We start from the raw sequence: 14674 nt of genomic DNA, 5'->3' as shown, positions 1-14674 counted from the left end.
TAACTTCACCCTCTACCATCTGCCAACACCTTCCACCAAGGTCCAGAGAAAGAAAGTAGTAAAACAAATACTTGAGATGGAAAATATTTTTTTAATTTTTTAACTTTTATTTTTAATCGTGGTAAAATACACATAACATAAAATTTACCATCTTCACCATATTTAAGTGTACAGTTTAGTTGTGTTAAGTATATTCACATTGTTGTGCAACCAATCTCCAGAATTTTTTCAGAGATGGAAAATATTTTGAATAACTTTTAGTTAAGTTACCGTACAGAGCTGTTTAGGCATTTCCTAAACTCCCAGTAACCAAATCATACAGGAAGCACTTTGTGTAGTGATTAAGTGTATGAACTCTGTAATCACATTGCCCAGGTTCAAATCCCAGCCCCACCATTTAACATATTATATCATCTCTAAGACACTGCCAGTTGTAAGATACACCATTATTATTTTAAATGCTAAGAAGGAAAACAATGACTAATTAAAGTAGGAAACAGTGCCTTAATAATGGTCCTACATGACACATACATCAGTTCCCCCAGTCTCTAGCTGCCTTGAAATTCCTTTCTTCCTTTTCAGGGAATTTGGCCATTTACTACAGTGTCTTTCTTAGCACGTGATAGGCAATCTTTTTGCACATATATCAGGAATAAAAAGGAACAGCATGAGCTATTTATGGACACCGTCCATTTACCAACTTCCATAAAGGACTTGGTAGTTGTTTTGTTAGAAAATATGAAATTGCTGTTATTCCTCAAGCAATAAATACTTGCTTCTCAAACATAAAATTTATGATCTGCTGCTTTATTTCTGTCTTTTTGTGTATACAATAATTTTTACTTTTAATTCCAAGTCATAGGATACACTTTTGATGATATTTTAAACAGCAGTTAAGCTCAATGTATATAACTCAGTTGAAGAAACATGAACAGCTATGTCCAAGGCCACACAGGTGCACACAATTGCAGTTATATCAAATTGCTGCCTGATTGCCAGTAATTGTGAGATACCATTGGTTGTAAGAGGCACCCCGATTTCAGAGATATTAAATATGAAAAAAATGTGCATTTTATAATCTATGAAATACAGTCCAGGCTGTGTCCTTGGGCAGGATATTTAACTTCCTTGTACCTTAGGTTCTTAATCTATAAAATGTGGTTAGTAATAGTACATGTTTCATAGGGTATGCATGAAAATTGAAATATTTAGCACAGTAAGTGATATATAATAGGTGTCCAGTAAATATTTACCCTGTTATTATTAATATAGCATCTTAGTTGTATCCAAGTATATCAGATATCTATTGCTGCACAACAAATTACCCCAAACTTAGTGGCTTAAAACAGTAAACATTTATTATCTCACAGCTTCTGTGAGTCAGAAATTTTGAGTGGCTTAGCTGGGTGGTTCTGGTCCAGAATACCTCATGTGGTTGCAGTTAGGATGTCAGCAGGGGCTACAGTCATCTGCAGAGTTGACTGAGGTTGGAAGATCCACTTCCTAGATGACTGACTCCCATGGTTGTTGGCTGGAGGCCTCAGTCCCTCACCATGTGTGCCTCTCTAACTAAGGCTTCTGAATGTCTTCATGACAGGGCAGCTGGCTTCCCCCAGAGCAAGTGATCCAGGAAAGAAAGGAGGCAATCACAGTGCCTTTTAGGATCTAGTCTCTGAAACTGTACACTGTCACTTCCACTTTATTTTCACCATTAGAAGCAAGTCACTAAATCCAGTCCACACTCCAGGAGGGTAATTAAGCTCCACCTCATTAAGGGAAGGATGTCAAAGAATTTGTGAACACATTTTAAAACCACCACAGGAATGTGATAACTTTAGGCCAAAATAACTACCGTCAGCTTCTCTTTCACCTTTTCAGTTGTTGGTTTCCTACCCAGTATCTACTCTCTCACTTTCCTTTCCTTAACTATATTAGACAATGAGAAACAGATGGCATATTCAAATTAGGATCCTTTGAGAAGGCTTTATTACAAATGCCAGGGTAGCTGTGAGGAAGTGCAGGAAGCTGGGGCAAGCAGCGGCAGTGCAGTTAGCCCCATAGTCTGGAAGGGATGGGGGCAGAGAGTTTACCAGAACCGGTAAGGAGAGAGTCACATAGAGCAGGCTGTCTAGAGAGAAGTAGTGATCTTTGGTCAAGGGACACAGCCAGCCTGAGGCAACTTCACAGAGGGAAACCAGGGGAATAAGTATCCTGACCTCACTTTCCTCCCACCCTCCAGTCTCCTGCTAGAGATGCCCAATTAACTGAGGCCAGAGGCATGAAAGCCTGTTGCATTTGGAACTTACAGGTGAGACTGCTGTGGGAGAAAGCAGGGTAGAGAAAGGTGGGAGCTAGACCTGGGTAAGCAAATAGATGGCATTCAACACACCCTGTCTCCTTTCTCCCCTAACATCTCAAACAGAGCACTCAGAAAATCCCATCAGTAACTCTCACATCATAGGGAGATGTCAGATTAATCACACTCCCCCTGAAACTTAAAACATTAGCTACAGTTGGGTTCTTCGTTTAAGTTTGTAAGAGAAAAATAAAGAGAGAGAAAACAATTAAGGAACATAAAAACCTGCTAGAATCTCTGCCTCTGTAGCATCACGAGGTCTAAGCTGGTATTCATAATAGGCTTCTTCCACTGCAAGTTTCTTATTCCCCCTACTTTTTGCCAGCATCTCAGGTGGATAGGGTTCTTTACTTTGTAGGGATAATTAAATCTGAATTTCTGAAGAGTCTGTATTCTTTTTTTTTTAATTTATTTTTGGCTGTGTTGGGTCTTCGTTTCTGTGCGAGGGCTTTCTCTAGTTGCGGCGAGCCGGGGTCACTCTTCATCGCGGTGCGCGGGCCTCTCACTATCGTGGCCTCTCTTGTTGCGGAGCACAGGCTCCAGACGCGCAGGCTCAGCAGTTGTGGCTCACGGGCCTAGTTGCTCCGTGGCATGTGGGATCTTCCCGGACCAGGGCTCGAACCCGTGTCCCCTGCATTGGCAGGCGGATTCTCAATCACTGTACCACCAGGGAAGCCCTCCCTCTCTCTTTAGAATACAAGCAGGAATCTTGCTTGTCTTGTTCACTAATGTATCTCTACACCTAGAACATGGCCCATAGTAGCTTCTCAATAAATATTTGTAGATTGAATGAATGAATGAAGTCTCCACCTCTGAGGGAACTGCTTTGGCTAATGAGATGTCATTAAAGTTAAACCAAGGAGTAAACAAATAAGCCATTAACTAAACAATTGGGGACAATGTAGATGTCAGAGATAAAAAGACATATTAGGTTCAAAGAACCTGATTTCTTTGAAATACTCAGGTTATTCATGACAAAGGAAAACCAACAACAGGCATATTACTTATTATACAAATGGAAAATGACCAGACTACATATAAAAATAGAACTCTGGTCCATAATCTGCAGTAACCAGTCTAGGAAGCCAAACAGTAACCCCTGTAGCAATCAGCCCCAAACAGCCAGGACTGGATTAATAGAACAGCTTTCCCAATTTTTGCCTCCACTTCCACCTTTGGACCAACTGGAAAAAGCCAAATATGCACCCCAACCAATTACATAGGATGCCCCTCTCCTAGTTAGCTTGCTTACAGCTTTCCCATGCTGACAGCCTCCAATCAGGGCATACCTGAAGTCTTCTTGGTTTTTTTTTTCCACTATAAAAGTGTTCCCACTCTTCTGCCTACCTTTGAGTCTCTGCCAAATGCATGTGATGGTGACTCACTGCCTTGTTATAGAAAGCTCTGAATAAATAACTTTTGCTTATTTTCTTTTGGGTGGTATTTATTTCCTCAGTTATACCAACGTGTCTACTACCTAAATAATTCAGAATAATGAAGGGACTCAGCATGAATTTTCCAGATAATTTTGCTGTGTGGACCAGACCTCTGGGATTTGACACGGACTTTTGAATTTAAATGCTGTGTATAGGACACCATTTAATGCCAGAACAGCCTAATGAGTTTGCATTGTATTGTGTGATGTATATCCCCAGGAGCACTGATTTGATAGATCATTATGCAGTCACATTGTCTTCTCTCTTCAAAAACAGAACAGGAGAAATGAGAAAAAGAGGTTGAGTTTGAAAATAGTATAAAGTTTCTTTCCTTCAAGAAATGTCTACCAAATTAAATGTATATAATTATACATGGTTAATTATGCATGGTTATTTATCTTTAATGGGTGTTTCTGTGACAGAATTAGAAGGAAAACTACCTTGCTGTTGTGGTTGTCTGTCTGGGTACTGTGAACTAGAGAGAAATTGCCATATTCAAACCATTAAAGAAATGTCACTGTCAATCCACCTCTAACTGCATCATGTGCTTTTTATTCTTTGTGTTAAAAATAAAGAAAGAAAGAAGAGAATATTTCCAGATACTATACTGTTCCTGTAAAAGTGAGCTGTGTTCTAACCCCAAGCTTCATACTGATTTCTTGCTTACTTATAAATTTTACCTTAAAAATCAAACATCTAAATGTAAGCACTTAAAAAATTACCATGAAGAATTTTCCCTTATATGTCATTATTTCCTGGCACAGCCTCTAATTTTTCTGATGATTTAGTGAAATATTTTCCCTCCCTCCCTCCATCCCTCTCTCCCTTCCTTCCTTCCCTCCTTTTCTTTTGTGGTTTTTGTTTTTACAAGGAGAGAAGCAGAGTCTCTTTCTAAAATACGTTTCCTCCCTGTGGCCCTACATTTTCTTACTCAGCCCCCTGATATACGTATGCTGAACCTACACTTTGAAAACACATATTCTTAAGAAACCATAATAGGTTAATATTGGCCCCTAACTCCTGGTGTGGTCCTATAACAGAAGATCTGGAGTAATTTGAGGTGTTCTTGATAAAAATTGCTCTGGGTTTCATGCTTAGCTAAGATAGGACATGCCAGGGGATAGATTTAACTGAATCCTTAATACTGAAGATATGGTATTTCCCCTGGATAACTTGGTATCAGAGAAACCACACCACACTCTGACCTGGCTCGCTCAGATTCCTCAGCTCACTTGGGAACACACTTTGACAAAACTAAAACAAGGCAGCTAGTGCTTTTTGCAAGCAATTGTATTGCTGGGACTGAGAGATTGCTGCTCTATATGAGTACCATGACTCAAACTTTTGAGGCTGACTTTTGGACACCATGGGGAGACAGTGGATCTGACCAGCCTGTCGTGGGAGGGAGGATGGTGCTGCAGGGAGCACTGAGTTGGGAACAGAAAAAGGGTCAGCTGTGACACCTTTCTTGCACGTGTTCATTTATTCCATTATATTGGATGGAAAAAAAAAAGGATTACAGGGACATGTCTTGACCCCTAGACCCAGAAGTAGAGTGGATAAATGTCAGTGGACCTGACAGTATCTCCCTTACTGGGCACAGTGAACTGATCGGGAGGTGAGTGTGAGTGGGATATAGGCATTGGTGTAGGAGTCCTGGGCTTGGAGTCGGCTTGTTACAGAGTTTAGTTTTGTGTCTGGCAAGACTCTCAGCTGCCCTTGGCATTTAGAAGCACCAATAGCAGCACCTAGGGCTCTGGTACCTAGCAAACTTTGGAACTTAATCACCAATGGCATTGAGGTACTTGACCTTTGGGAGACTGGCTTTCCCCACAACAGCTATAGCATTAGCTAATGTGTGTGAAATACTTCCCAGGTGCAGACGCAGTGCAAAGGGCAATATACACATTATTTCTTTTAGTCTTCGATACTACTTCACAAGGTAGATACAAATACCACCCCCTTTTCCAAAAGATAAAACTGAGGCTCAGGGAACTTATGAGACTTGTCCAAGCCCGCAAATGTGGGGTAGAGAAGGAATGCCAAATTTCTCATGTCCAAACCCATGATTTTAGTTTCTGTGCTATCCGACAGAAATAAAACCCACTCCCCTATCCCTCTCTCCCTTCTTCTTTTGTCATTGCTTATCCAAAGCAATTCCCCCTGCTCTAAGAAGAAATGAGAGAATTTCTCAGCTTTTCTAGATGGGACTAAACCAAAATGTGGTCCACATCTGACTTGGCATTGGATTTAGGTTTAGTAGTTATGCCATCACACATGTCTCAATTCTTGGATTTTGGACTCAATTATATTTTTTTCTTGTGGGGCAAAACAATAAAAATGCCTGGCTTGTCACCCACTTTATGTCTCTTACCTTTTCCCAGTCCCCAATTCTGCTTTTCCTAATGATTATCAGCTGTAAGGTCATGTGATGATTCATTTGGTACTATTTCCATTTATTTTCATAATATATTACGTGCTGCCTGCTTCATGTTCACTCCTCTCCAGCCCTTGTCTTCATAGCTCTTTATCGCCCCCCATCCCAATTTTGGAACAATCATCTATAGCCGTTAACTGACTTAACAAATCTTTCTGTCAGTGAGAAATTGAAATTTTTGGAAATTTATGGAAATTGAAAACTAATTAATGTTTATCTCATCAGCTAATCACATAAAATCTACTGCCTTCCTATCTCAGGTTCTAAAATAATGATTGCCCGTGAATCGAGCAAGGAAGAACTTGATAAGTCCTGACAGGGCACAAGCTGAGATGAGAGGGAAAGGGTAGGTTTCAGCCTCTTCTGCTAATGAGGACCACGGGGGGCTACAGCAGCTGAGAGCCTCTAGGAAAAGGTGGCCTCACCACTTGGGACGGTTAGTCACTGAGACACACAAGTTATGCCTACACACAAACACATGGAGAGAAATATTAAACACCAAAAAACTACTGATTTCAACATTTTTTTTAAATTTTTATTCAAATCACATTTATTTTAAATTTATTTATTTATGGCTGTGTTGGGTCTTCGTTTCTGTGCGAGGGCTTTCTCCAGTTGCGGCGAGCGGGGGCCACTCTTCATCGCCGTGCGCGGGCCTCTCACTATCGTGGCCTCTCTTGTTGCGGAGCACAGGCTCCAGACGCGCAGGCTCAGTAATTGTGGCTCACGGGCCTAGTTGCTCCGCGGCATGTGGGATCTTCCCAGACCAGGGCTCGAACCCGTGTCCCCTGCATTGGCAGGCAGATTCTCAACCACTGCGCCACCAGGGAAGCCCCTGATTTCAACATTTTTAAATGGTCCTCTTAAAAAAATTTCTCTTGTAACCATTTATTCATCCATTCATTCAATAAACATTTATTGATTGACCATCGTATGCACATTTTGCATTAGGTACTGGGGAGACAAAAGTGCCTAAGGTGTGATCTCTATGCCATTTATGTTACAAGCAACAGAAACTTGGTGGATGGGAGAGATGGGAGATCCAGAGACGTGGCTTAAGCAGAAAAGGATTAGATGGGTGGTATACATAAATAGAAAGAAGGAAAGAAACGGTTTCTTTTTTGATTTGGGAAACAGAGTGAAGCCATGTTCTCTGAGTCAGCCAGGTTTCTTTACTGCAGGACTTGTCAGAGAATTTAATACGCTAATATCTGCTGTTAATTTCAAAGAAGGAAATAGAATATGCTGCTCCTCAGATCTGTGTGTGCGTGTGACATTTATCACATAGGATAAAGTTCCCCAGAATATATTTTGGGAAATTCTGGCCTACAGTCAAATTGCAAAAGAATTAAGATTAGAAAATAGGTATGAAAAAATTTTTATGTGGTGGTTGGGTTTTGGAAAGGATGCTCTGTTAAAGGGATGGAGGCAGATGTTGAACTGGCCTGGACATTGCGTGGCATGAGGGCTGCAATCACACAGCTCACCCTGTCACAGGGTTGCCACTGGCACATAATGCCTCAGAGCAAATTTGAAGCAAGCACCCCTCCTTAGTGGGTGCAGTCCTGTGCTGGTTGCATGGTTGGTGAATAGAGTCAGGGCTGGGTTTCAGCCCCCACTGCCTCTCTAGTAGGTGCCCTTGGGCAGTATGCAACTCATACAACTGAACTTGACACCTAGTCTGGAAGTCAAGGCTCTTCTTCCTGCTGACCTTAATTAAACTTCTCAATGCTACACTTCAGTCTTCTAAACAGTAAATCAACTATCAACACAGAATCACATAAGAATCAACTGGAGGGTTGGTGAAAATAAGGGTTTTAGGCTCATCACCAGATCCACTGAGTTCAATACCAAGTGTATCCCAAGTGTTTGTATTTCTCACAAGCATTCCTGGTTATTCTGATAGGCTGCTACTTTGGGGAACACGTGTGAGAAGAGCTGTTTGATTCATTTAAGTGGCAGAGTAGATGGCAATTTTGACCTGAAACCCAGGAATTTTGCTTTTTCCTAGTAACAAGAGGTAGGTAGAAAGCTTGGATGAGAAATAGAACCACTAAGATTAAAGCTTACCATCTAAAATTAATCTAATTAGGTTTCTTAATTAATTCATCTACATGTACATTTTCTATTAATACCTAGTTTATTAATATATAGTTTTCTATTAATATCTAGTTTAATATCTAGTTTATTTATATCTAGTTTATCTAATATTTCTATGAATATCTATTAATATCTATGTCACTAAAAGTAACTTTTATTCTAATAAAATGCATGTTAAAGAGATGGGTGCTTCAAAAATACTATAAGTGGGGCCAGCGGTGGTCCTGAGTTCAAATTCCCAACCATTCCCCAAGTTGCCTTGAGTTGTCGTGGGAGAAGGAGGCCAGCGCTGGACACTAATGCCCTGAGTAGATTCACTCTAGCAGAGTGGGATGAAACCAAATACCATGTAGAAAACTAAAACAAATAAAGACTTGAATAGTTTATTTTGTCAAAGACAAATTTGTTGAAATTCAACTTTTATTAACACTACATCCTTCAAATTATGGTAATAACCTTAACAAAGTGCATGACATATAGTTAGTGCTGAATAGATATAAGATTCTCAAGGATATGAATAACATCTTATTTCTTTCCATACCTCCCAGAACCTAGTAGTAGTTGAACAAATACATTCTGATTATCTATTACTTGACATATAAGTATTTGTGGGGTAATAAGTGTTTTATTGTTTTAAATATGTAAGAACATTTTTTAAAGTATTGTAAATTGGTTGATGTAAAAGTCCTGCCATGGGCATTGTAAGAACCTAGCTAAAATAAGAAATCCAGGGTTTTGACTTGAGCAGAAAGCATGGTGGGGTCTCAGGAGGTCTGGAAGCAGGAATTGGGATATCTCCAGGTGCTCTGGCTTTCTTGTTTCTCTGTTTCAATCTCTTTCTCTCTCTCTCCCTCCCCATTTGTCTCTCTCCAGCAGAATTGTGTACCTTGCTCTGTGATCTTTGCCAAGCATGGTCTCCCAAGGATTCCCCAGTTCAAATGGATACATCAGGTCAAATGACTGGTCTCTAAATCCCAACTTCAGATTCTCAGGAGAAGAATGTGATTGCTCATTTTTTTTCTTGAAGTATAGTTGATTTACAATGTTGTGTTAGTTTCAGGTCTACAGCAAAGTGATTTAGTTATATATATATTTTTTCAGATTATTTTCCATTATAGTTTGTTATTTGATATTGAATATAGTTCCCTGTGCTATACAGTAAATCTTTGTTGCTTATCTATTTTATGTATAGTAGTTTGTATCTGTTAATCCCATACTCCTAATATATCCATCCCCACCTCCCTTTCCCCTTTGGTAATTGTTAGTTTGTTTTCTATGTCTGTGAGTTTGTTTCTGTTTTGTATATAGATTCATTTATATTATTTTTTAGATTCCACATATAAGTGATATCATATAATGTTTGTCTTTCTCTGTCTGACTTATTTCACTCAGCATGATAATCTCTAGGTCCATCATGTTGCTGCAAATGGCAACATTTCATTCTTTTTATGGCTGAGTAATATTCCATTGTATAAATAGACCACATCTTCTCAAGCCAATCGTCTATTGATGGGTACTTGGGTTGTTTCCATGTCTTAGCTATTGTAAATAGAGCTGCTATGAACATTGGGGTGCATGAGTCCTTGTGAATTAGAATTTTTGTTTTTTCTGGATATATACCCAGGAATGAGATTGCTGGATCATATGGTAGCTCTACTTTTAGTTTTTTAAGAAACTTCTATACTGTTTTCCATAGTAGCTGCACCAATTTACATTCCCACCATCAGTTTAGGAGGGTTTCCTTTTCTCCATACCCTCTCCAGCATTTATGATTTGTAGACTTTTTGATGATAGTCATTCTGACCAGTGTGAGGTGATACCTCATTGTGATTTTGATTTGCATTTCTCTTATAATTAGCAATGCTGAGCATCTTTTTGTGTGCCTCTTGGCCATCTGTATGTGTTCTTTGGAGAAATGTCTATGTAGGTCTTCTGCCCATTTTTTGATTGAGTTGTTTGTTTTTTTGATATTGAGTTGTATGAGCTGTTTGTATATTTTGGATAATAACCCCTTGTCAATTGCATGGATTGCAAATAATTTTTCCCATTCCATAGCATGTATTTTTATTTTGTTGATTTTTTTTTGCTGTTCAAAAGCCTTTAGGTTTGATTAGGTCCCATTTGTTTATTTTTGCTTTTATTTCTTTTGCCTTGGGAGACTGATCTAAGAACATATTGCCACGATTTATGTCAGAGAATGTTTTGCCTATGTTCTCTTCTAGGAGTTTTATGGTGTCATGTCTTATATTCAGGTCTTTAAACAATTTTGAGTTTATTTTTGTATGTGGTGTGAGGGAGTGTTCTAATTTCATTGATTTACATGTAGCTGTCCAGTTTTCCCAACACCACTTGTTGAAGAGACTGTCTTTTCTCCATTGTATATTCTTGCCTCCTATGTTGAAGATTAATTGACTGTAGGTATGTGGGTTTATTTCTGGGCTCTCTATTCTGTTCCATTGATCTGTATATTTGTTTTTGTGGTGATTGGCTCATTTTGAATCAGCTCTCACTCAAGATGAAATCATCTATAACAACACATGGGGAAAAAGGGGCAGGTTTACAAACATGGCCAACTAACCTCACACCTGTTGTACATGTGATGTTCTCAAAGAAGAGGGATATGAGCTGCGAGGGTCCCTGCAAAATCCTCTACAACATCCCTTGTAATTTGTACCCACTGCCACTTAATCCATCTTTAGGGAATCTTCACACTTTGCCCTTATAAGGGGACTTTGTCAAGCACAATAGTTGTGTCAATTAAACTTTAGCAAATTGGACATAAGATTTGGATTCTGTAGGGACTGAGTCATTTAAAAGGATCTTGTGACAAATAATTTTAAATTAAGAAATAGCATTAAAAAAAGAAACAGCATTAATTTATATGTTCTCTAAGAGAAGGTTTTTGCTGTTTAGATTTTCTGAAAGCAAGAACACCGACACTGTATTCATACCTCTTTTTCTGCATGTTATTTTCCTTACAGAACCACACACAGAATTTAAATAGAGCACTTAGGGGAAATAATACTAGAAATGGCTAGGATTTCCACTCAACAGAAAAAAAAATATATATATGTTTTTGGTAAATCAAGAACAGAAATATACAAGGACAAATAAATATAATATTAAAGAGTTCATGTATAAATATTTCAAAGAGGTTAAAATTTTATTATTGATAAGTTTGGATAAAGGACAAAATATTTACAACATATGTAAATTGCTAAAAAGATTCAACATTTCATACTTATTATGATGCCAACTATGTAAAGTATATATTCTTTTGTGAGAGAAAACACCAAAATATTAAAAGTAGTTACATGGAAATAATTATACTAAGGACTATTAACATGGTTCTCTATATACCTATATTTTCAAAGTAGCTTGTCTTACTTTTTTAATGGAGGTGGTTGCAGTATTTATTTTGTTGGTTATTATTGTTTTTTTAGCAATAGGCTTTATTCAGATTTAAATAGCTTTTCCTATACTGTCCTTTGTCTGTTCCAGGATCCAATCCAGGATTATAATGTCACAGTTAGTCATCATGTCTCATTAGTTTCTCCAAGCTGTGACAGTTTCTCACTCATTTTTTGGTTTTAATGGCCTTGACATTTTTTAAGAGTACTGGTCAGGTATTTTGTAGAATGTTCCTCAATTTGGGTTTGCCTGATATTTAGACTAGGCTTATGAATTAAGACTTTATTTTTTCAACCAGTTTTAGATTTACAGAAAAGTTGAGCACAAGCATTATTTACAATTGCCAAGAAGCAACCTAAGTGTCCACCAACAGATGACTAGATAAAGAAGATGTGGTACATATATACAATGGAACACTACTCAGCCATAAAAAAGAAAGACCTTTTGCCATTTACAGAAACATGGATGGACTTGGAGGGCCTTATGCTAAGTGAAATAAGTCACACAGAGAAAGACAAATAGTGATGATATCACTTATATGCGGAATCTAAAAAATACAAAAAACTAGTGAATATAAGAAAAAAGCAGCAGAATCACAGATATAGAGAACAAACTAGTGATTACCAGTTGGGGAGTAGGAGGTACAAACTAGTGGTTATAGGATAAGCTACAAGGATATATTGTAGAACATGGGGAATATAGCCAATATTTTATGATAACTACAAATGGAGTATAACCTTTAAAAATTGTGAGTCACTGTATCGTACACTTGTAACATATAATACTGTAGAGCAACTATACTTCAATAAAAAAAATTTTTTTTAAGTTGAGCAGAAAGTACAGAGAGCTCCCATATACTTCTCCTTCCCACCCAACAGAAAATAATTTTAAAGACTCATAGAGCTGGGTAGGACCTTATGGATCATGGAATTCCAAACCATTCACTTTATAGATGAGAAATGTGAGGCTCATATACGGAAGCAATTTGCCTGAGGTCACACAGTAGTGGGACTTACTTAGAAGACACACATTTTGGGTGTGTTTTTCAATTACTTTTAAGTTATTTCTCTGTAACCTAAGGAGTGTATTTGTAATAAAAGTGTTAAATTCAGAGAATTTTATATAGCTTTTTTTTTTAACTTGTTTTAATTAGAGAACTTGGAGACTGCTTTGCCTTAAATTTCTCTCAGAAACAATGCATGTTGACAGTAATTCTTCCAGCAAAGAGTCAGGGAGAGCCAGCATCTGGTTTTAAATACTGTTAGCACAGTGGAATAAAGGCCCTGGTGAATGTATACAGACTTTCGCTGTTTACACAATCTAAAGGGGCCTTTGGGATAGATTTTTTTTCCTTCTCTTTTGGTGGCTAATCAAGAAACAGATATTTTCTGAGAAAAGCATCTTGGTTTTGGACAATGGTTTTCCAATTTGCAAAGGCCTCAAAGGCTATTTGGCAAGTGAAGCTCAGCTCTGGGTTGTCTGTGAAATTACTGATTGTCTTTGTGGTTTTCCACGTTTTTGTATTAATGTTCTTTCTCAGTCCAATGTCTTTCTCCTTTTTTGGTCTGCAAATTGCGCTCTCTGCCTCATGATCTAGCAGAGCGTTTGTTCCCAGATAATGTCAAGGAAAATGGCCAGAAAGTAAACATCACAAGTACAACAGCTTAGAGGTACAAAATGTATTACATTTTTCTTAACATGGCCCAGATGAAAAGCAATGTCAAGATGCCTCAAATTTACTTTGGCTCAAAATCTTTATCTTCCTAGAATATATCAGCAAAAACAAAACAAAACAAAAAAACCCCCAACAAATCATGAGCTCATGTTACAATCAGAGGAAAGTTAGATTCCCAGCTCACACTTAGTCTGGTTCAAGATACTATAGATGCTACAGCCCTCTGACCTCTTCACCAACAGGTACCAAACTTCCATCTCTGCTACTAGTCTTTAAAGCCACATAGACCTTGTCTGATGCTATTGTCACCACGAGGGCACTTTTTTTTGCTGCTGATACTACTGCGGCTGCCACCATCACTCTAAGAGCCATTTCTGCCACAAACAGAAAGATTTTCCTCTAAAGACAACAGCTCTTTCAGCCCCAACACAAATGCTCCTTTTATTCACCTGTGAGTACAATGTTTCTTTCCTTCATCAGTTAAAGAATATAACTAAATTCACTTTTGCAGGGATACACCCTTGCCTCCCTGTCTCACTCAGCATATTCTTTAATGCCCTTGAACCAGCAGCCTGAACTCGTTTGTCTTCCAGCATTCTCATACCCAAGGCACTTTCTCCTTCCCCACCCCTGGTAGTGAGGTAAGCCTCACCTTCCCTTTCTTTATTGGCAAGCTCTTAAGCCCCTGATGTATTTATTTGTCTTTTTAGGTGGACTGAGAAATCACACAAAAACAAGACTTTGATGTTCTGCTCTGATGTCTAAGAGTTCCTATGCTATGTGAGTAGATCAGACCCTGACTATACAATTCTGGAAGGTCTGTCACCTCACTAGATTTAGAAACCCCAGTGTATAGGAGAGAGATCTAGAATGTGGGCTCTAATGAGAAATTTACTATTCCTGACTCAGTTTCCCCTTTAAATTGAATATAAACTTTAAAAAAAAATGTAGGCAAAGTTTGCTTTGGGAACTTCTTGTCTCCTTTTTGGATCTTTTGCTCAACTCCTGCTGTCCAATGTTTCTTTTAAATGATGCCAAACATTTGGATAGTTAGCTGGATTTTTTAGTTTTGCACCCAGATGTTTGGAATCCTGTGGACATTGTCAAAGATTTGTTTATTATCATCTGGCTTGTAATCACACTGTGTCTGCATAATCTTCATCTTCCAGATGAAAATTGAAAAAGCCAGTCAGTCATCCAGATGTCTCCAAACGTCTGGGTGTTCATCATTGCCAAAGAACATCTGGATGGCTGCAATT

This window comes from Balaenoptera acutorostrata, chromosome 1, assembly GCF_949987535.1.
Source record: "Balaenoptera acutorostrata chromosome 1, mBalAcu1.1, whole genome shotgun sequence".
NCBI classification, from domain to species: domain Eukaryota; kingdom Metazoa; phylum Chordata; class Mammalia; order Artiodactyla; family Balaenopteridae; genus Balaenoptera; species Balaenoptera acutorostrata.
Note: the sequence above shows the minus strand (reverse complement) of the source record.